The 22,409-nt window shown below is 39.5% G+C and overlaps 1 protein-coding gene across 8 annotated transcripts in view; it reads left to right on the top strand.

Moving 5' to 3' along the window:
* Positions 1 to 832: 832 nt before the first annotated feature.
* WDR33 (WD repeat domain 33) overlaps positions 833 to 22,409 on the top strand; it is a 107,326-nt gene continuing 85,749 nt past the window's right edge. For 6 of the 8 annotated variants that reach the window (XM_076005437.1, XM_076005438.1, XM_076005439.1 and 3 more), the window contains exon 1: positions 833 to 1,024. The gene's annotated coding sequence lies outside the window, so the exon portion shown is untranslated. The remainder of the gene's footprint in view (positions 1,025 to 22,409) is intronic. The other 2 variants (XM_076005444.1, XM_076005443.1) reach the window with 1 other exon arrangement.

Consider the following 22,409-nt stretch of genomic DNA (forward strand, 5'->3'; position numbering starts at 1 on the left):
AGTGAAATTTCTAGGTCGTAGGGCTTTGAGATGTCTCACGTTTTGGGGCCAAACCAATGTATGCCTCTCACGTTATTGATGGCTTTACCTGTAACCCCTGTCTCTGAAATGTATAAAAACCAAATTGTAACCTAGCCAGGAGTCCACTTGCCCAAGGCCTCTTGCCAGTGGCTCCGGGTCATGGTCCTGAAATTTGGCTCAGAATAAATCTCTTTAAAATTTAAAAAAAAAAAAAAATTTTTTTTCTAGGTCACAGAATAAGCGTACACTTATCTTTTAGTAGAAACTCAAACGGTTTTCCAAAGTGGTGGTACCTTCATCTGTTAACTTAAAACAAAAAAACAAAGTGGTTGTACCATAAGATAACTCGCTCTCCGTTCTAAGTGAAGAAAGGAGATAATCTAGAGGCACAACTGACATGGGGCAATGTGTGAACCCTAATTGCGTGCCTGACTCTGCTGGGTGTTTTCATCAACCCACAGATGAACAGACTTAGCAAGGTCAGGTGCGGTGCTTTGCCCACACTTTGACTCTTGGTGGGACTGATCTAATAGCCTGCTATACCACCACACCCCCTCCGTAGAAACAGCTCATTCAAATTTTGGAAAGGGTTCTTTCTGAAAGCATCCAGGTTAGCGCACAACGTGAAGAAAAAGCAGTACTACGAAACGCCCCAGCTTCATTCTTCATCCGGGAGGCAAAGCAGACCTCTTCACTGCGGAACAAAGAAACCACTTAGCCAGGCCGCGTGGGAATGAGGCCAGGCCCGGCCCTCTACCTGTGCACATGCGCAGATCGAGCCCTACGGAGGCCCACGGCCCCGGAGCGCGTGACGTAGCTCTCTACGCCGGTGCGTGATGACGCAAGGCCGTGCGTTCGGTGGCTCATAGGGGAAGATGGCGGCCGCTTCTTTGGAGGCGAGGGATTGAGAGGGGCGGAGGGAGGAGACCAGGCAGGAGCGGTGTTCTCGACAGTGAAAACGAACGCTTCGCTCGCCATTAGGATCTCTGCTTAACTCCAGACGGTGAGTGCGGCGGCGACAACGGACTGCTCTCCAGCAGTAGGCAGCGGCACTCCGCCATTTTCAGGCTTGGCCGTTGCGTGCTTTGGGGGCCTGGAGGGGCGCCTGGGGACAGGTTGGAGAAGCTGGGAGGATCGACTGGGGCTGGTTCCAGCCTTTGGACAGGGAGCTGGAGGATTGAGGCTGGCCAGGGAAGGAGGGCAGAGTAGAACTAAGTTCCTGCCTGGGACCGGTGGCGACGAGAAGACATTAAGTGTAAGCAGGCCACAGATAAGACGTGCGTTTAAGTAAACTGAGATTTGGGGCGGGAGTGGAAGGAGGTGGGCCGAGAGTTGAGTGGAGTGTAGCTTTGAGTGGTTGGTTGAAGGGATCACGGGAAGTTAATGTGAAACCTATAAAACAGCTGAAGGTTTGTTTAGCCTTGATGTTACTGTGGCTTGAAATCAGTATTTGTAACAAGGATAAGGCTACATACAGCTTGACAGGCAAAGCCCTGCTCCTTTGGAGTAGTTATATTCCTATTTGATTTGCTTCCAGCAAGTGTCCTTTTACTAGCTCTCTTTTTCCAATTTTAAGTTGTGTTTTGGCAACCTGGATATTTAGGGTCTTAGAAAGCATTCCTTTTTTTAAATAAAAGAAAATAAATGTTGGTACTTGGTTGTAACCCTCGTGGTTAGTGGGCCTTCTGGAGTAAGGAGGAGGAGGAGGATTGATAGGGAATTCCTTAATTGGATCGGTTTAAATCAAATCTGAAAAATACGGGTTACTTGTACAAAGCCTGTCGAGAATGTTTTAAAGTAGTTTCTACACAGATGACATTAAGTTTTCTGTTCAGGAACTTTGGAAGACAGTATTAACAAAAAGCGTGTGTTGAAAGGAACACCTCTTGGGAGCATAGAGTTGCCTTTAAATACACTCTGAAGATGTAGTGCAGGCAGTGATCTTTGCCTGTGAATGTGGTGCAGTGGTAAAGGTATTTATTTCAAACAAAACTTTTAGTGACTGTTAGTTAGAGGAAACATGTTAATTGTTCCCCTGGTAGCATTTTTCTTTTCTTAATCTTAATCGCATTTGACACTCATCTTTTATTTAAGATACTTTTGCACTTTTTAATGGATCTCCTTGACCACAAGAAGGTACAATACAATGTAGATACACGAGTTTGTGCTGAGACCTGAAGTTTGTATTTAGCCTGTTCAAACTTAGGGAGAAATTTTATCTTGTCTTTTCCTGTACTCCTGGGAAGAATTTTGGTAGAAAATTGGCTTACATCATAGTGCTTTAGGGAAAAATAAGTCGTTATCTATGAAGCTGATGCATTCTTGCATTCTTTTCTTTGGTTGCTGAAAAATACTAAAACAAGATTTTGCCATCACAGTTTTATCTTGACCTAAGGCTTTAATTATATTTTTATCAACCATTTAAGGTGCTTATTTAGAGCTCTCTTTGCTAAGTAAAAAGAAGTCCATATACATCCACATTACATTGGTGGGAAAATGTTATTTGATTATTGTTGAAGTTTGCTTTATATTTCAGAATAAAAAAGTAAGGTTACAGTAAAGCTTTATAACTATGACTAATATTTCACAAAAATATTAGTGAAAGTTTTTCACTTTTGAATATATTTATAATCTTTTTGAGTTTGCTTATTTAAAAATTTGGAATTTTACAAGTGTTTTTATTACTTACCTATTTATTTATTTATTTATTTTCGAGACAGACTCTCACTCTGTTGTCCTGAGTAGAGTGCTGTGGCATCAGCCTAGCTCACAGCAATCTCAAACTCCTGAGCTCAAGGTATCCTCCCACCTTGGCTTCGGAGAGTGCTAGACAAGTGTCTTTAGGTAAAGTTGTGTTAACTGGAGCCTGCACATTAGAAATCTTCATTATAGAAGTATTTTTTTTATTTCCATCCTAATTTGTCCTATAGAAGTATGTTTAATTAACTATCATAAACTAGTAAGATTTTTTTAACCCTGGATTCCAGATAGTCTTAGTTGTCTACCAAACATTATTCCAAGAATTTTATTTGTGTGGAAACTTGCTGGTAAGAGATATCAATTATGTTTTGTTTGAATGGTGAAAGTTTCTTTGTTGCTATAATATACTGTGTTGACAAGCAAGTTGCCTGACCAGGGTTCTAATACTTAACAAGTATTTTGTCTTTTGTGTTTAGCAGTGAAAATTTAGGTTCAAAACTTTTTTGCATGAAAATTATTTTTCTTTGGTAGCATTTCTCTCCCCATTGCAAAACATTTACACTAGTCCTAGAGACAGAAGTATTCAGTATGTTGGAAAATCTGACCTACATTACTGTCATCCTGTCTGGCCCTTAAACATTTTAGTAATTTTCTGATAGTGACTCACTTCATAAAGTTTGTGTTGTACCTTGTATTCATTATTTGAGTGCTTACAAATTTGTAGGGTTGGGTAGTAGAAAGAGCATGTAAACAGTGGATGGAAGATGGACCTGGGCTTGAATGCCAGGCTCACTACTACCGTGTTTCCCCAAAAATAAGACCTACCCATAAAATAAGCCCTAGCAGGGAAATGCAACCCATGCATTTCCTGGAGGAGTGGTAAAGAAGACGAGCAGCCCTTCTCATCTGCCCCATGAGAGCTCTATTGCTAGACATGAGAGATTGGGGCCAATGGTTCTAAAGGAAATAGTCACAAGAAATTCAGGATGCAATTCGGGGTTTGGAGAGTTATGATGATGTTCCAGAAGATGATGACTTAACTATATTTGAATAAATGTGGATTGTTGTACTTTACTTAAAAAAATAACACATCCCCTAAATATAAGACCCTGTCTTATTTTCAGGGAAACATGGTACCTACCTTTTTTTTGAGACAGGGTCTCACTCTGTTGCCTGGGCTAGAGTGCTGTGGCTTCAGCCTAGCTCACAGAAACCTCAAACTCCTGGGCTCAAGTGATCCTTCAGCCTCAGCCTCCCCAGTAGTGGGGACTACAGGCTTGAGTTACCAAAACCGGCTAAATTTTCTATTTTTAGTAGAGTTGGGTCTTGCTCTTGCGCAGGCTGGTCTTGAACTCCTGACCTCAATCTATGCTCATGCCTTGGCATCCCAGAGTGCTGGGATTACAAGCATGAGCCACTGAGCCTGGCCATACCTACCTTTTTTTTTTTTTTTGAGACAGAGTCTCACTTTGTTGCCCAGGCTAGAGTGAGTGCTATGGCGTCAGCCTGGCTCACAGCAACCTCAATCTCCAGGGCTCAGCGATCCTACTGCCTCAGTCTCCCGAGTAGCTGGGACTACAGGCATGCGCCACCATGCCTGGCTAATTTTTTGTATATATATTTTTAGTTGGTCAATTAATTTATTTCTATTTTTGGTAGAGACGGGGTCTCGCTCAGGCTGGTTTCGAACTCCTGACCTTGAGCAGTCCGCACGCCTTGGCCTCCCAAAGTGCTAAGATTACAGGCGTGAGCCACCATGCCCGGCCTATACCTACCTTTTTTTATATTGGATTAGTTAATTTAACTCTCTGATGTTCAATTTCCTTATATGTTATGTTTCCTTATATGTTCAATTTCTTTAAATGTTAATTATAAAATTTATGTAGTGTATACACTATATATATAGTGTATATAGTAGACATTCAGTAAATTTTAACATTTTTTTTCCTCTGGAATTTAATTGGTGAAATTATTTTCAGTTTTTAAACATTAATTCATATCTTTGTTGAAAACCTACTGACAGTCTCATTCCTCTGGTAAATTAACTTTCTCTGTATTAAAGCATTCCATCTATATTTCTAGTTAATGTATCTTGTATATCTTCTCTACTACTTTGTGAGCATGAAGACATACTGTTGTGCTTTTTATATATATATATATATATATATATATATGTATATTTATTTATTTATTTTTTTTTTTTTGGAGACAGAGTCTTACTCTGTTGCCTGGGCTAGAGTGCTGTGGCCTCAGCCTAGCTCACAGCAACCTTAAACTCCTGGGCTTAAGCGATCCTTCTGCCTCAGCCTCCTGAGTAGCTGAGACTACAGGCATGCGCCACCATGCCCGACTAATTTTATATATGCATTTTTTTAGTTGGCCAATTAATTTCTTTCTATTTTTAGCAGAGATGGGGGGAGTGTCTCTCTCTTGCTCAGGCTGATTTTGAACTCCTGACCTTGAGCGATCCTCCCGCCTGGCCTCCCAGAGTGCTGGGATTACAAGGGTGAGCCACTGTGCCCAGCCCTGTTGTGCTTTATATTTTTGTATTCCTAAGACCTGAGCTTTGTGAAAATTGAGGAATGGATAATTTTCTACGAAAATTTCCCTCATGACTTTACTGGGATAGTATTTCATACATACCTGGTTTATTTCTGACCTTTGGCTTTTGCTTATGGCCTGTTTGTCTGGATTGTTGTCTTCTTCCTTCAGACTATTCATAATCCTGTTCATTCCTCAAAATCTAGCTAAATCTCCTCCTGTTAATGAGGGCTTCAGTGACTTGCCATTTATTTATAACTTGTCATCTTAGTTAATCTAGGGTCTGTGTGAGTGCCTTCTGTTACTTGGTGTCCCATAGTATCTGGCTGTATGCCTTACCATTTTGAGCAGATCTTTGTGTGGGATAATAAATGCTAAATTGTGCTTTGGGCTGAGTTTGTTTGCATATTATAAGCACCTGCTCTGTACTCTAATTGTTGTTCCACTTAGTAGGATACTTTTTTTTTTTTTTTTTTTTTTGAGACAGAGTCTCGCTTTCTTGCCTAGGCTAGAGTGAGTGCCATGGCGTCAGCCTAGCTCACAGCAACCTCAAACTCCTGGGCTCAAGCGATCCTCCTGCCTCAGCCTCCCGAGTAGGACTACAGGCACAAGCCACCATGCCCGGCTGATTTTTATATATATATATATTAGTTGGCCAATTAATTTCTTTCTATTTTTATGGTAGAGACGGGGTCTCGCTCAGGCTGGTTTTGAACTCCTGACCTTGAGCAATCCGCCCGCCTCGGGCTCCCAGAGTGCTAGGATTACAGGCGTGAGCCACCGCGCCCGGCCACTTAGTAGGATACTTTTAAGGAGCATTTTTCCTTTTTCGGTATATAGGATATTTTAGTAACTTTTCTGCAACTTTATGTTATGAGAAATTTCAAACATATAGAAAACGTGAAAGAATAATACAGTGGACACCCATACACCTTTTGTTTGGACTTAACTGTTTCTAATATTTAGCAATTTTGCGTTAGCTTTCTATATACCCTTCCTTCCCCAACCATTTGCAAGTTAATTAAAGATGTGCTCCTTCTCCCCTAATACCTCAGGATGCATCTTTTTGGAGTAATGCCATTTATTCCTAGACTTTTATACATTTTTATTTCAAACCAGCCTCCAGCTAAGAAAGTTTAAGAACATATTACCATTATCATGCCTAAGGCAATTGTCATTAAATCTATAGTATCATCATTTTATTTTTGTTATTTTTTAAATTTTTTTGTTTTGTTTTTATTTTTTATATTTATATTTTTGATTGTTTTTTATTTTTAATATTTTTTGTTTTTTTATTATTTTTATTTTTCTTTCTTTTTTCTCTACTTTTTTTTCTTCTTTTTTTCTACTTAATCTCAGTTATCTGTATATTATTTTTATTTTTCTATTTTTTATTTATTTTTCTTTTTTGTCTTAGCTTGCTTCTGTGCTGGTCTGCTTCTATCCTTCCTTCCTTCCCTCCCTCCCTCCCTTCTCTCCTCATTTTTCCTCCCTCTCTCCCTCCCTTCCTTCCTTCCCTCTTCATTTCTCCTCCCTCCCTTCCTTCCTTCCCTCCCTCCCTCCCCATTTTTCCTCCCTCCTTCCCCTGGTTCTCCAGGTTCTAGAGATGGTCCCTTAATAAGGTGTAGGTACTGCCAGATGTTAGTTTGCCTTATTATTTACAATGCTAAGTTTACTTGGTTAGTGTGGTGTCCACTGAATTTCTTCATTGTAAAGGTATATTGTCTCCTTTGCAATTATACTTGATCTGTAAGAGTGATAATTTTGACATCATGTGAGTACCCCTTTACTCAAAAAATATTTCATCTAATGAGATTGTAGGCTGAGTCATATATTTTATTGGAGGTTTTCTAATTCTGATATTTAATTTATTTGGAGACAGTATCTTGTTCTGTTGCCCAGGGTAGAGTGCAGTGGCATCATAACATCTTACTGCAAATTCCTGGGCTCACTCCATCCTCCTGATTCAGCCTCCCAAGTAGCTGGGACTACAGGCGGATACCACTACACCTGGCTAATTTTTAAAAATTTTGTAGGGATGGGTTCTGGCTGTGTTGCCTACCCGTTGGTCTCAAATGATCCTCCTGCCTTGGCCTCCCAAACTGCAAGTTACAGGCTTGAGCCAAGGCACCCAGCCTATATTGGTGTTTTAAATTCTAAATCCAAAGTTAACATTATTGGCACAGAAAACAGATTCAGATTTACAGTGCCAGTATCTTTTTTTTTTTTTTTTTTTTTTTTTTATGAGACAGAGTTTCATTCTGTTGCCTGGGCTAGAGTGCCATGGCATCAGCCTAGCTCACTGCAACCTCAAACTCCTGGCCTCAAGTAATCTTCCTGCCTCAACCTCCCGAGTAGTTGGTGCTACAGGCATGTGCCACCATGCCTGGCTAATTTTTTCTATATTTTTTTAGTTGGCCAATTAATTTCTTTCTATTTTTAGTAGAGACGGAGTCTCGCTCTTGCTCAGGCTGGTCTCCAACTGCTGAGCTCAAACGATCCACCTGCCTTGGCCTCCCAGAGTGCTAGGATTTCAGGCATGAGCCACCATGCCTGGCCATATGGTGACAGTATCTTACTAACAATAACCCTACCAAGTGCAGCTGATTTCTTTTTAGTTCTTTTTTTGTCAGACTATATTGCATTAAAGATGAACAATCAGCGAACTTTGTTCAATACTTATGTGAAATAACATTTTTCTGTTTATTTGATGAAAGCGATTATTTTGATTATCAAGTTTGACTGTTTTCACTTATATTCATTATTAGGGTTTACTTTTGTCCTCTTGATTTTTTTAAATATTTATGCGCTTTAAAATTTAATACTTCATTGAACAAATTCTTTAGCGTTGTTTCTGTCTCTGAGCTTTCCTCCCTTGTTCTCACCCTGTTTGTGTTTATGTTTTCTTATTTTCCTGTTCTTAGAAAAAAGTTGGCATGCTGTATACACTTATGACTCTCTTCTTTTTTTCTTTTTAAGACAGTCTTACTATTACCTGGGCTAGAGTGCCATGGCTTCACCCTAGCTGACAGCAACCTCAAACTCCTGAGCTAAAGTGAACCTCCTGCCTTGGCCTTACAGAGTGCCAGGATTATAGGCATGAGCCATCACTCCTGGCCTTATATATATATTTAATTGTGGTAGAAAACACTTAACAAAATTTACCATCCTAACCATTTTTAAGTGTTAGATTTTTTTTTTTTTTTGAGACAGAGTCTCGCTTTGTTGCCCAGGCTAGAGTGAGTGCCATGGCGTTCGTTAGCCTAGCTCACAGCAACCTCAATCTCTTGGGCTCAAGCAATCCTTCTGCCTCAGCCTCCCGAGTGGCTGGGACTACAGGCATGTGCCACCATGCCTGGCTAATTTTTTCTATATATATTAGTTGGCCAATTAATATCTTTCTATTTATATTAGAGACGGGGTCTCTTCTTGCTCAGGCTGGTTTTGAACTCCGGACCTCGAGCAATCCGCCCGCCTCGGCCTCCCAGAGTGCTAGGATTACAGGCGTGAGCCACTGCGCCAGCATTGTTAGATATTTTTAAGTGCAGTGGTGTTATAGTTAACTATATTCACATTCTTGTGCAGCAGATCTCTGGAACTTTTCATCTTGCAAAACTGAAATTTAGTACCCATTAAACAAACTCCATAGTTCCCAACTGCCATTGTACTGTCTGTCTCTGAATTCGACTATTTTACATACGTATAATTGAAGTCATATAGTACTTATATGTTTTTGTGAGTGGCTTAGTTAATATAATGTCCTCAAGGGACATCCATGTTGTAGCATGTAACAGGAAAATCCCTTCCTTTTTATGGCTGAATAATATTCCATTGTATGTATATATCACGTTTTGTTTATTCACCCTTCCATGGATATTTGGGTTGACTGTTGGGCATAGTGCTGCAATGAACACAGGAATGCAAATATCTCTTTGAGACCCTGCTTTTCAGTTCTTTTGGGTGTATACCTTAAAGTGGATTTGCTGGATCAGATGGTAATTCTGTTTAAAAAAATTATTTTTGAACTTGAAATGCAGTATTTGTTTTTATTTTTAAATTTTTGAATCTATGGTGTTTTATTTTTAAATCCAGGGTGTTTTTCATAGTAGTCACACTGTTTTACAATCTCACTAACAATGCACAGTGTTCTAATTTCTCCACATCCTTACTAACACTTGCTATTATTTTTTTTAAATTATAAAAAAATTTTTATTTTATTTATTTATTTTTTTTGAGACAGTCTCACTCTCTTGCCCGGGCTAGAGTGCTATGGCATCAGCCTAGATCACAGCAACCTCAGACTCCTGGGCCCAAGCAGTCCTCCTGCCTCAGCCTCCCCAGTAGCTGAGACTAACAGGCATGTGCCACCAGCCCCCATGATTTTTCTTTTTCTTTTTCTTCTTCTTTTTCTTTTTTTATTTTTTTGTAGAGAAGGGTATCTCTCTCACTCTTGCTCAGGCTGGTTGGTCTTGAACTCCTGGGCTCAAATAATCCTCCCGCCTTGGCCTTCCAAAGTGCTTAGCACTACAGGTGTGAGCCACTGTACCCGGCCTGTTTGCCCATTTTTGACTTTTTTAGAGACAGGGTCTCTACTGTGTTGCCTAGGCTGATCTGAATGAAATTCCTAAGCTCAAGCGGTCTTCTAGAGTAGCTGAGACTATGGGTGTGTACCACTATGCCTGGCCTCCTTTGCCCAGTTTTTAATACAGCTATTTTTTTTTATTGAGTTGTAGGAATTCTTTATATATTCTAGATATTAACCTTTTATCAGATATATGATTTAAAAATATTTTCTCCTATTTCCATGGATTGCATTTGCATTTTGTGTCCTTTGATGCACAAAAACTTTAAGTTTGATGTAATCACATTTGTCTGTGACCGTTTTTTTTTCTTTTTTTCTTTCTTTTTTTAACCTAACAGTATACCTAAGAAATCCTTCCTTAGCAGTTCAGAGCCACCCCCCACCCCTTTAGTTGAACAAGCTTTAGCTTTGTAGCACTCCATTGTGTGAATGGCACCATAGATAATATGTTCGCTCAGTTCCTATTATAATTCAAATGGAACATATTTGAGGGTGAAAAGAACTGTTATGCATAACAGAACTGTTATGGTAATGGGCATAAACTCAGGGCCTCCTGGGCAAACTTAGACATACAATGACTGTACTATTTTTTTTTTTTCTATACTTTTTTTTTTTGAGACAGAGTCTTGCTTTGTTGCCCAGGCTAGAGTGAGTGCCATGGCGGCATCCTAGCTCACAGCAACCTCAAACTCCTGGGCTCAAGCAATCCTCCTGCTTCAGCCTCCCGAGTAGCTGGGACTACAGGCATGTGCCACCATGCCCGGCTAATTTATTCTATATATATTAGTTGGCCAACTAATTTCTTTCTATTTATAGTAGAAATGGGGTCTGGCTCTTGCTCAGGCTGGTTTCAAACTCCTGACCTTGAGCAATCTGCGTGCCTCGGCCTCCCAGAGTGCTAGGATTATGGGTGCAAGCCTGCTTGACTCTACTATTAATATGAAGTATTTTTCTATTTGTTTGGTGTAAGAACTTTAAGAAAATTTTTTTTAACTCTGGTAAAACACATGTGCAGCAACTTCTGATTGTTGTTTTTCTGTAACCAAGATATAGTTCCTCGCCTAAGAAATGCAGATGTGAGACTGAAAATTTCAGTAAGTAAGGCTGGTAATTTTTCTCAGTTGCAGATATTTAAAGTCTGTGATTTCTTTGTTTCTCTCATGATTTATGTTTTTTATGGAGCTTTTTCTAGGTGAATCCTAAACTTCTGTTTTTTTTTTTTTTTTTTTTGAGACAGAGTCTCACTTTGTTGCCCAGGCTAGAGTGAGTGCCGTGGCGTCAGCCTAGCTCACAGCAACCTCAAACTCCTGGGCTCGAGTGATCCTTCTGCCTCAGCCTCCCGGGTAGCTGGGACTACAGGCATGCGCCACCATGCCCGGCTAATTTTTTATATATATATCAGTTGGCCAATTAATTTCTTTCTATTTATAGTAGAGATGGGGTCTCGCTCTTGCTCAGGCTGGTTTTGAACTCCTGACCTTGAGCAATCCGCCCGCCTCGGCCTCCCAAGAGCTAGGATTACAGGCGTGAGCCACAGCGCCCGGCCTAAACTTCTGTTTTGATAACTGCAGTTATTTTTGTCTCATTAGTAATAAGAAACTCCCTCCACTCTTTTTTTTGAGACAATCTTTCTCTACTGCCCCAGGTAGAGTGCAGTAATGTCACCATAGCTCACTGCAGTCTGCCTCGGCCTCCCAAGAATGCTAGGATTATAGGCATGAACCACCATGCTTTGCCTCCCTCCATTCATTTTTTAAAAATTGAGTACTATAAATTTTTTTTTTTTTTTGAGACAGAGTCTCGCTTTGTTGCCCAGGCTAGAGTGAGTGCCATGGCGTCAGCCTAGCTCACAGCAACCTCAAACTCCTGGGCTCAAGCAATCCTCCTGCCTCAGCCTCCCAAGTAGCTGGGACCACAGGCATGTGCCACCATGCCTGGCTAATTTTTTCTATATATATTAGTTGCCCAATTACTTTCTTTCTGTTTATATTAGAGACGGGGTCTCTTCTTGCTCAGGCTGGTTTTGAACTCCTGACCTCGAGCAATCCGCCCGCCTCGGCCTCCCAGAGAGCTAGGATTACAGGCTTGAGCCACTGCGCTGAGTACTATATTTTTTAAGTTTTACTTTTATAACCCCAAAATAATAATATTCTAACACTACAGATACTCAGTTTCAAAAGTTAGAATAATAAAGGTTTTACTAAGGAGCTTTAACTAGTTTATTGTGGAAATACTTAGTACACAGATACAATTATTTTTCAGTAATAAGAAGGAAATTTCTGTCTTAAGTAGGAGGCCTAAAAGAAGCTTTAAGTGGTAGAATTAAACATTTTGCATCAGGCCAAGTACAGTTTACAAAAATAAGCTTTATGAAGTCTGTGGTTCTTTTTTTTTTTTTTTTTTTTGAGACAGAATCTCACTTTGTTGCCCAGGCTAGAGTGAGTGCCGTGGCGTCAGCCTGGCTCACAGCAACCTCAATCTCCGGGGCTCAGCGATCCTACTGCCTCAGCCTCCCGAGTAGCTGGGACTACAGGCATGCGCCACCATGCCCGGCTAATTTTTTGTATATATATTTTTAGTTGGTCAATTAATTTATTTCTATTTTTGGTAGAGACGGGGTCTCGCTCAGGCTGGTTTCGAACTCCTGACCTTGAGCAATCCGCCCGCCTCGGCCTCCCAAAGTGCTAGGATTACAGGCGTGAGCCACCGCGCCCGGCCAAAGTCTGTGGTTCTTGAACTTAAAGGCACTGGGACATTTGAATTTTTTGTTTCTTGTTTTTTAAGGAAAAAGATTTTCATTTTTGTCATATGCTTACAGTGATTTGGGTTCAGTAACAGTATGTTATCATATGATACCATAAAGTGTTTGTGTGGACATAATGCTTTCAGTTCCCTGGGGGTGGGGGAGTGTACACTTAAGAGTAGAATTGCTTGGGTCACATGGTAATTCTCTGTTTAACATTTGAGGAAATTCCCAACTGTTTTCGCAAGGGGCTGCCACATTTTATATTCTCACCAGCAGTATTTGAGGGTTCCAGTTTCTCTACATTCTCATCAGGACTTGTTATTGTCCCTCTTCTTGATTATAGCTATCCTAGTGGATGTAAAGTGTTACCTCATTGTGGTATTTATTTATCTATCTATCCATCCATCCACCTATCTTTATTTTTGAGACATGATCTGGCTATGTTGCCCATGACAGAGTGGAGTGGCTATTCACAGGTAAGGTTATAGCCCGTAGTGTACTGTAGCCTCAAACTCCTTGGCTCAAGCTGTCCTCTCCCGTCAGCTTCCCAAGTAGGTGGGCTACAGACGACCACTCCTGGTGCTCATTGTGGGTTTTTTGTTTTGTTTTGTTTTGCTTTGTTTTTGAGACAGGGTCTTGCTCTTTCACTTTGGCTAGAGTGCAGTGGTGTCATCATAGCTCACTGTAGCCTCAAACTCCTGGGCTTGAGCAGTCCTCCTACCTCAGCCTCCGAGGTAGCTGGAACTATAGGCACGCAGCACCGTACCTGACTAATTTTTCTATTTTTTTTCCTTTTTATATATTTATTTTATTTATTTATTTTCTCCAAATGCTTATTGTAGAAGCAATTTTTCTGTTTTTTTTTTTTTTTGTTTTTTAATTTTTTTTATAGAGACTGTGGCTTGCTCTTGTTCGGGCTGGTCTTGAATTGCTGACCTCAAGCCATCCTTCTGCCTCCACCTCAGACTCCTAGAGTACCACAGAGCCCAGCCTCATTGTGTATGTGTGGTTTTATTTATTTATTTATTTAATTTTAAGACAGTCTTTGGGGGCTAGAGTGCCGTTGTATCAGGCTAGCTCACAGCAACCTCAAACTCTTGGGGCTCAAGCAATCCTCCTGCCTCAGCCTCCCAAGTAGCTGGGACTACAGGCATGCGTCACCATGCCTGACTAATTTTCTCTGTATATTTTTAGTTGTCCAGCTAATTTCTTTCTATTTTTAGTTGAGATGGGGTCTCACTTTTGCTCAGGCTGATCTTGAACTCCTGACCTTGAACAATCCTCCTGCCTCTGTCTCTCAGAGTGCTAGGATTACAGGTGTGCAGCCACTACGCCAGGCCCCTCATTGTGGTTTTGATTTGCATTTTTCTAATGACTGATGATGTTGAGTATCTTTTTATGTGCGTATTGCCATTTGTGTATTTTCTTTGAGAAGTAACTATTCAGATTCTTTGCCCAATTAAAAAATTGGATTGTCCTTTTATTGAGTTCATTATATATTGTAGATGCATATCTCTTATCAGATAAATGATTTGCAAGCCAAGCATGGTGACTCACACCTGTAATCCCTGCACTTTAGGAGGCTGAGGCAGAAGGATCCTTGAGGCCAGGAGTTTGAGAACAATTTGAGTACCTCGTGAGAACCCATCTCTACAAAAAATTTAAAAAGTTAGCCAGGTGCTGTGGCATACTTCTATGGTCCCAGCTACTTGGGAGGCTGAGGCAAGAGGATCACTTGAGCCCAGGAGTTAGAGGCTGCAGTGAGCTTTTATCATACCACTGCACTCCAGCCTGGAAGAGCCAGACCCTGTCTTTATTTATTTATTTTTTATTTTGTTTTTGAGACAGAGTGTCACTCTGTTGCCCAGGCTAGAGTGCCATGCGTCAGCCTAGCTCACAGCAACCTCAAACTCCTGGGCTCAAGAGATCCTGCTGCCTCAGCCTTCCAAGTAGCTGAGACTCCAGGTATGCGCCACCATGCCCGGCTAATTTTTTCTATATATGTTTTTAGTTGGGCAATTAATTTGTTTCTATTTTTAGTAGAGATGGGGGTCTCACTCTTGCTCAGGCTGGTTTCGAACTTCTGACCTTGAGGGATCCTCCCACCTCGGCCTCCCAGAGTGCTAGGATTACAAGTGTGAGCCACCACGCCTAGCCCAGACCCTGTCTTTAAAAAAAAAAGAATACATGATTGACAGACATTTTTTCCCATTCTGTGGACTATTTTTTTTACTTTTTTGATGTTGTCATTAATGCACAGAAGTTTCTAATTTTGATGATGTCTAATTTATCTATTTTTTTCTTTTGATTTTGCTTTTGGTGTCATCTAAGGCAGGTTTGCCTAACCCAAGGTCATGAATATATTTGCTGTAATTATTGTAATTGGCAATTAGTCATGCAATTGATTTTTCTCATCTAACAATGTTTCCATGGGTATAAAATTATAAATTTGTTCCTGAATATAAATTTGTCTTTTTGACTAGAAAGTAGCTATAGTGAGTTTGACTTTGTGGTTAGAAACCTATAAGCTTTAGTTTGGTTCTGATAAAAGCAATTTTCAATAACTACCAAATATTTTGTAAAGGGAGGGTCAAGTAATAAATAATGAAGGACAGCTCCATTGGTGAAATTCTTTTTAACTTTTTTTTAGATATTTGATTAACTTTCAGTTCATTGTATCCCTAATAACCACTGTTCTTTTAGAACCCAGATTGACTTGTTCAGAGGGAAATATCAAAACTATTAAGATGTTCATAAGGTAATGAAAAGGCACCATAAATTCCAAATATACTGAGGCTTCTAGTTATAGTTAGGCTTTTAGGTCAATGTGGGTAATAGAACAAGAAACTGAGAACTGCTGTTCCAAAATCAAGAGGCACTTAAGAGCTTAAGCTTATCATATCATCTTGCTATTGATAATTTGAAATATTTAGGACCAACCAACTCTTTAGGGTTATCTTTTTGGGAATGATTGCCCTTTTCTGTTCTATTAAATGCTTTCTTATTCAGCTTAGTTGTTAAGCTAGGTTTTAAAACAAGCTGAAAGAATTTTTGGAAATTCTTATCTGCTCTCTATGTAGTCTTGAAATTATGGAAGAATTTTGCCTTTAGACATCATCAAATCTAGACCCTTTAATTTGAAGATAAGGAAGCAGGATTGAGGAGATTATAAATTTGTTCATAGTCACACAAATAGTGGCAGAACCCAGGTCACTTGAATACCAGTGTACTTTATGCCATCCTTACAAAAAAAAAAAAGAAGAAAACCCAGAATATTTCATAGTATAGCTTAGAAGGGCTTTTGATTTATTGGCTTTGGGAGAGAGCTAAAATTTATTAGTTATTTTTTGTTTGTTTTTATTCATTCAAATTCTTTTTTTACTTTTTTCTCTTTTTCCTGTTATTTTGCCTTAATTTATTAGTTATATTATTAATATATAGCTAGAAAAGTCTAAAATAGGCTGGGCGCTGTGGCTAATGCCTGTAATCCTAGCACTTTGGGGGGCTCCTGAAGGATGATCACTTGAGCCCAGGAATTTGAGACCAGCCTGAGTGATATAGGGAGATCCCATCTCTTAAAAAAAATCAAGTCTAAAATAGGAAAATCTTCCATCAGGAGTCAACTGGTTACATTATTTTGTGGTCTTAGAATTGTCATATCTAGCTTTGTTTAAAATTGGTTATCAACTAAGGCTTTACTGTGTTTTAATTTTAGTAACCTAGTGATTTTCAGCCATTAATCTGCTAGATAATCATGAGATTCGACAGAATTTTTCTTGGTAGATTTTGTGTATGTGTGTATGTACATAGATGTATATGTATATACCAAGTGTATAGCCCAGTGTCTCCCTCATATGTATAAGGTACTTAATTATAGTTAATATTAGGGAGTTTTTCTCACATTTTCTACCCACAATACTCGCTTCAAACTGTATTTTTTACATCTGTGCCCAGAGTACACATTCCCAGTTTTGTGTCTGAGTCTGAACATATCCATAACATTATAATTAGTGGCATTATTTTTAAAAATTATTTTTTATGCATTCATTCATTTATTTAAATTGGCATTATATGTGTATATTAAAAGACCAGTAAAAGGTCCTGGGGCTGTCTTCCATTCCTCTTTAACCTATCCAGTAGCTACCATTGTTTTCAGTTTGTTGTGAATTTTTTTTTTTTTTTGGAGACAGAGTCTTACTTTGTTTCCCAGGCTAGAGAGTGAGTCCCTTGGCATCAGCCTAGCTCACAGCAACCTCAAATTCCTGGGTTGAAGCAATCCTGCTGCCTCAGCCTCCCCTATAGCTGGGACTACAGGCATGCGCCACCATGATGCCCGGCTAATTTTTTTTTCTATATATATTAGTTGGCCAATTAATTTCTTTCTATTTATAGTAGAGACGGGCCTCGCTCTTGCTCAGGCTGGTTTCGAACTCCTTACCTGGAGTAATCTGCCCGCCTAGGCCTCCCAGAGTGCTAGGATTACAGGCGTGAGCCACTGTGCCCCGCCAGTTTGTTGTGAATTTTTTATGTAGTAAAATGTTACGCAACTTGTTGCATATATTGTGTAATGTAGGTCCTGAGAGGCAGTCATTTAGAGTCCTGTTTTGGTGTAGGTCAAAATGTTAGATTTTAGGGAAAAATTGATAAGGATTTCTAAAAAATTTGCCTATCTTCTACCTGGATTGTTGTAAATAATCTGTAAATATTTTACCTGAAGATCTAAGTGGAAGATGGGACAATTTTTTTTTTTTTAAGTTTTCAAGCTTTTTTTTAGGTATAATGATCCAGGAGGCAGTTTAGATTTTGTTGAAAGCAGCCATATGCATGGACCTGTAGTAGGCAAATGTTTTTACTAAAATCTTTCAATGAATTTTTTATGACTCTATAAATTGGTGACTTAATTTTTTTCTTGCCTCTTATCCCCTCTTACAGTGTATAGAATAATTTATTTTTCCAAAATTCAAGTTTTATCCACATTCTTGGTAAGATTCACCATTGGATACAACAGTGGTGTTTGTACTTTTTTGCACCCCATGGGAATCTGATCAGAGTTGTATACTTCCCAGAAAAAGTATAAATATGGATACTAGAATTCTTCATGCAACTTTGGGGTGATGGTATCATTGAACTCCTTTGGCTATCTTTTAAAAATTTTTAGTATTTATTTACTTGGAGACAGAGTCTCACTATTACCCAAGCTGAACTCCATCTCCTAGGCTCAGGTGATCCTCCCACCTCAGCCTCCTGACTAGCTGGGACTACAGGTATATGCCACGGGACCCAGCTCCTTTGGTCATCTTTGTATCCATGGACCTGCAGTTAGGGCTTCATGCTTTATTTGATGTAATCAAACTCTTTAGCATGTTGAAGTTGGCATACCAGGCATTTTAGGTTCTTGCTGTAATCCATGAATTTAGGTTTCTAGCTTCTTCCTCTGCTGCTTTCTCTTCTCCCTACCCTGTCCGTGAACCACTTTAAAAAACTCAGTATTTCCCTTATGCTTGCTGCTTCCTCTGCCCCTCTTCCCCTTCTCCACCTGGTGTACTGCTGCTTTTATTACTGCACATATTAGTTCATCTGAAACTTTTCTGTTTTATATCTGTGCTCCCTGACCTGTGACTTGTTTTTTCCCATAGTATTGTCTCCTATAGCATGTTTTTTTTTTTTTTTTTTTTAAAGAGAAAGAGTGTCACTGTCACCCAGGCTGGAGTACAGTGGCACAATCATAGCTCACTGTAACCTTGAACTCCTGGGCTCAAGTGATCCTCCCACTTCAGCCTCCCAAAGTGCTAGGATTCCAGGTGTGAGCCACCATTTTCTTTTTCTGTTTAAGACTCTTACTATATAGGGCATGTCCTTTTTTTAAATTAATTAATTTTTTTCAGCATATTATGGGGGTACAAATGTTAAGATTACGTATATTGCCCTTGCCCCCCCCCTTGGGGGCATGTCTTTTGATGGACAGTAAAGAGGCCTGTCACATTAATTATTTTAGTTGTTCTGGAGAATGGACTGCGGTTTTCACACACATTCTGTGTTTTAATTAGACCATCTCAAACATACTCTTTCAATTTGGTGAAAATCATCCTAGCTCATTCCCCATGACGCAGAAATAGGCAAACTGTTTCTATTCTATCAGCAAATATTGTGTCTGCTGGACTTCTTTGTGGTATAATTACTCTTCTTTCCTTTGTAATTAGTAAGTATCCTGGAGGAGGTACTTTGAAACTGTATAAGTACAGATGCTCCCCTTACAATGAAGTTATATCTTGATAAACTCATCGTAAATGGAAAATGTTCTAAGTTGAAAATGCATTTAGCACACCCAGCCTACTGAAAGTCATAGTTTAGCCTAGCCCACATTAAGTATGCTCAGAACATTAGCCTACAATGTTGGGCAAAATCATTTTACATAAGCTTATTTTAGAAAGTGTTGAATACCTCATGCAATTTATTGAATAATATACTGAAAGTGAAAAACAGAATGATTGTATGGCTATTTTTGGTTTCTGCTGAATACGTATTACTTTTCATATCTTCATAAGTTGGGGACCATCTCTATACTGTTTCTTCTCAAACTTTTTTCCACTAATTTTAGCATTAATTGGTGGAGCCTGCTTGTAGCAACTCTTGGTATTCCAATGGTGATTTTCTGTTAGCATATATTTTAACATCTATTAAAATTTTCATACATGCCATGCTTTATGCACGGCATTGGGAATATGGTCATTAAAAACATTCATTCCTTGCTTACAGGGAATTTAGAGTTCAGACAGAAAGATAGACATGTAGTAGTTCTTACCAGTACGATATATGCTTTTCTAGGATTATGCATAGTATACTTCGGGATTGCAAAAACTGATAAATAGCCGGGCGCGGTGGCTCACGCCTGTAATCCTAGCTCTCTGGGAGGCTGAGGCAGGCGGATTGCTCGAGGTCAGGAGTTCGAAACCAGCCTGAGCAAGAGCGAGACCCCGTCTCTACTATAAATAGAAAGAAACTAATTGGCCAACTAATATATATAGAAAAAATTAGCCGGGCATGGTGGCGCATGCCTGTAGTCCCAGCTACTTGGGAGGCTGAGACAGAAGGATCGCTTGAGCCCAGGAGTTTGAGGTTGCTGTGAGCTAGGCTGACGTCACGGCACTCACTCTAGCCTGGGCAACAAAGTGAGACTCTGTCTCAAAAAAAAGAAAAGAAAAAAAAAAAAAAAACTGATAAATAAGCAGAAATTTACAAAAATAATTGAACATTGTTATGGAAATATACCAACAAAGATAGTGAGCATTTGTGAGAAAGAGATTTCAGAAGAGCATTTTTTTTTTTTTTTTTTTGAGACAGAGTCTCGCTTTGTTGCCCAGGCTAGAGTGAGTGCCGTGGCGTCAGCCTAGCTCACAGCAACCTCAAACTCCTGGGCTCGAGTGATCCTTCTGCCTCAGCCTCCCGGGTAGCTGGGACTACAGGCATGCGCCACCATGCCCGGCTAATTTTTTATATATATATCAGTTGGCCAATTAATTTCTTTCTATTTATAGTAGAGACGGGGTCTCGCTCAGGCTGGTTTTGAACTCCTGACCTTGAGCAATCCGCCCGCCTCGGCCTCCCAAGAGCTAGGATTACAGGCGTGAGCCACAGCGCCCGGCCCAGAAGAGCATTTTAAACAATAGAAAACACTCCTACCTCATTATAAAAATAATCCATATTTGTTGTGGGCAACATGGAAAAACCCAAAGTATAAAGAAGACAGTAAGATTTTAGCATAGCTTGATGCTCTGTTAACTTTTCTTTTTTCTTTTTTTTTTTTTATTTCTTATTGTCAGTCCTGACCTAACTTTTCTTTTTTTTGAGAGAGACAGATTCTTGCTCTGTTGTCCAGGGTAGAAGTGCTGAGGCATCAAGCTTAGCTCACAGCAACCTCAAACTCTCGGGCTCAGGTGATCCTCTGAAGTAGCTGGGACTACAGGCATTCACCATCACATCTGACTAATCTTTTGTTTCTATTTTTAGTTGGCTAGCTAATTTTTTGTATTTTTGTATATATATATATTTTTTTTTTTGAGACATAATCTCACTCTGTTGCGCAGACTAGAGTGAGTACCATGGCATCAGCCTAGCTCACAGCAACCTCAAACTCATGGGCTCAAGGAATCCTCCTGCCTCAGCCTCCCAAGTAGCTGGGGCTATAGGCATGCACCACCATGCCTAGGCTAATTTTTTCTATATATATTATTTGGCCAATTCATTTCTTTCTATTGATAGTAGAGACAGGATCCTGCTCTTGCTCAGAGCTGGTTTCGAACTCCTGACCTCGAGCAGTCTGCCCACCTCGGCCTCCCAGAGTGCTAGGATTACAGGCGTGAACCACCGCGCCTGGCCCTGGAGGCCAATTAATTAACTAGAGTCAATTCTTGTTATGTATAGTAGTTATGTTCTGTAAAGTTGCCCATAAAACTGAATGAGCAAATATTGGACTATTGATCCTAGGGGAAATACAGGGTTAGTCCTGTAAGTGTCTGATGATGTTTTGTTGGCTGATCAATAAATAACCTTATTTTATGTGTTGCCATTTAAAGATAGCTTATTTAATATACATTGTAGATCAATTAAAATTGAACTCATGGCAAACAGCACTTTAACTCCTACTTGAACCAAGTTTATCTAACGTCTGTTTTTCCCCTATAGTGCACATCACTGCCTTCTTGCACTTAAACATGATGGGGATGAGGTGGCATTTTAAACAGGAAAGTACCAACGAAAAGCACAAAAATGTGAAAAGCGGGATACTCAATATACAGTAAAAAGGACATTTGTTTGCAGTAGGAGAGCTGAAGTAAGAAGATAGGGTGTCAGCGTCTGTGACCTCAGCTAAAACCTTGCTCTCTGAATATCTCAAAATATTTGCTGCCTTTGTAATCATTTGTGGACATGCACATGCTTTGTGTGGGTGGAATGACACTATAGGTATTGTTTTTGGGGGCTACAGGTCAGTTTTAGCAAGTACAAAAATTCACAAATGCAGTCTGGGAGTAATGAAGATCGACTATAGTTTGAGCATAGGGAAGCAATAAACAGTTTTTCCTGTAAGGTACTTTTGGTTGTTAACTCTAGGGGTATAAGAATTGTGCTTTTTAAGGTGGATTGCTTTAGCCCAGGAATTTAAGGTTGTCATGAGCTATGATGACACTTTAGCCTGGGCAACAGAGTGAGACCCTGTCTCCAAAAAACAAAAAAAGTATGCTTTTTAATCCACAAAGTGTATACTGAAATTTATTCCTGAACCTAGTCATATAGGAGACAAATGATAAAGACATTAATATAAATTTATTTCTAAAAGCAATATACACAAGACAAGAGACAACAATGCACATAGTGGTGGGAATAAAACTGGTTAATAAAAAAGAAAAAAAGTAAGCATTCAACCTTACTAATAATCATGAAACCTAAAGTTGAAACAGGAAAGAAGGAATGATTTTTGACCTAATTAAAATAGCAAAGATTCAGTAATTCCTCTTGTGATGAAAATAAATGATTCTGCAGAAAAAGGTGAATGCATAAATATGATCAGTGCTGTTTGAACTTTAGTAGGATATTATTTAAAACATATCAAATGTGGAACAGAGACATTAAAGGAAATCACATTAATAACTATTTATTGAAACATTTAGAAAGTTGTTAGAAACATTTGCAGAGATTTTTGTAATATGGAAAACTCTTAAGCTGTAATTAAGGGCAAAAAAAGCAGAGTAAAAATTATGTAAGGCCGGGCGCTGTGGCTCACGCCTGTAATCCTAGCTCTTGGGAGGCCGAGGCGGGCGGATT

The sequence above is a fragment of the Microcebus murinus genome, chromosome 8 (assembly GCF_040939455.1).
Source record: "Microcebus murinus isolate Inina chromosome 8, M.murinus_Inina_mat1.0, whole genome shotgun sequence".
Taxonomy (NCBI): Eukaryota; Metazoa; Chordata; class Mammalia; order Primates; family Cheirogaleidae; genus Microcebus; species Microcebus murinus.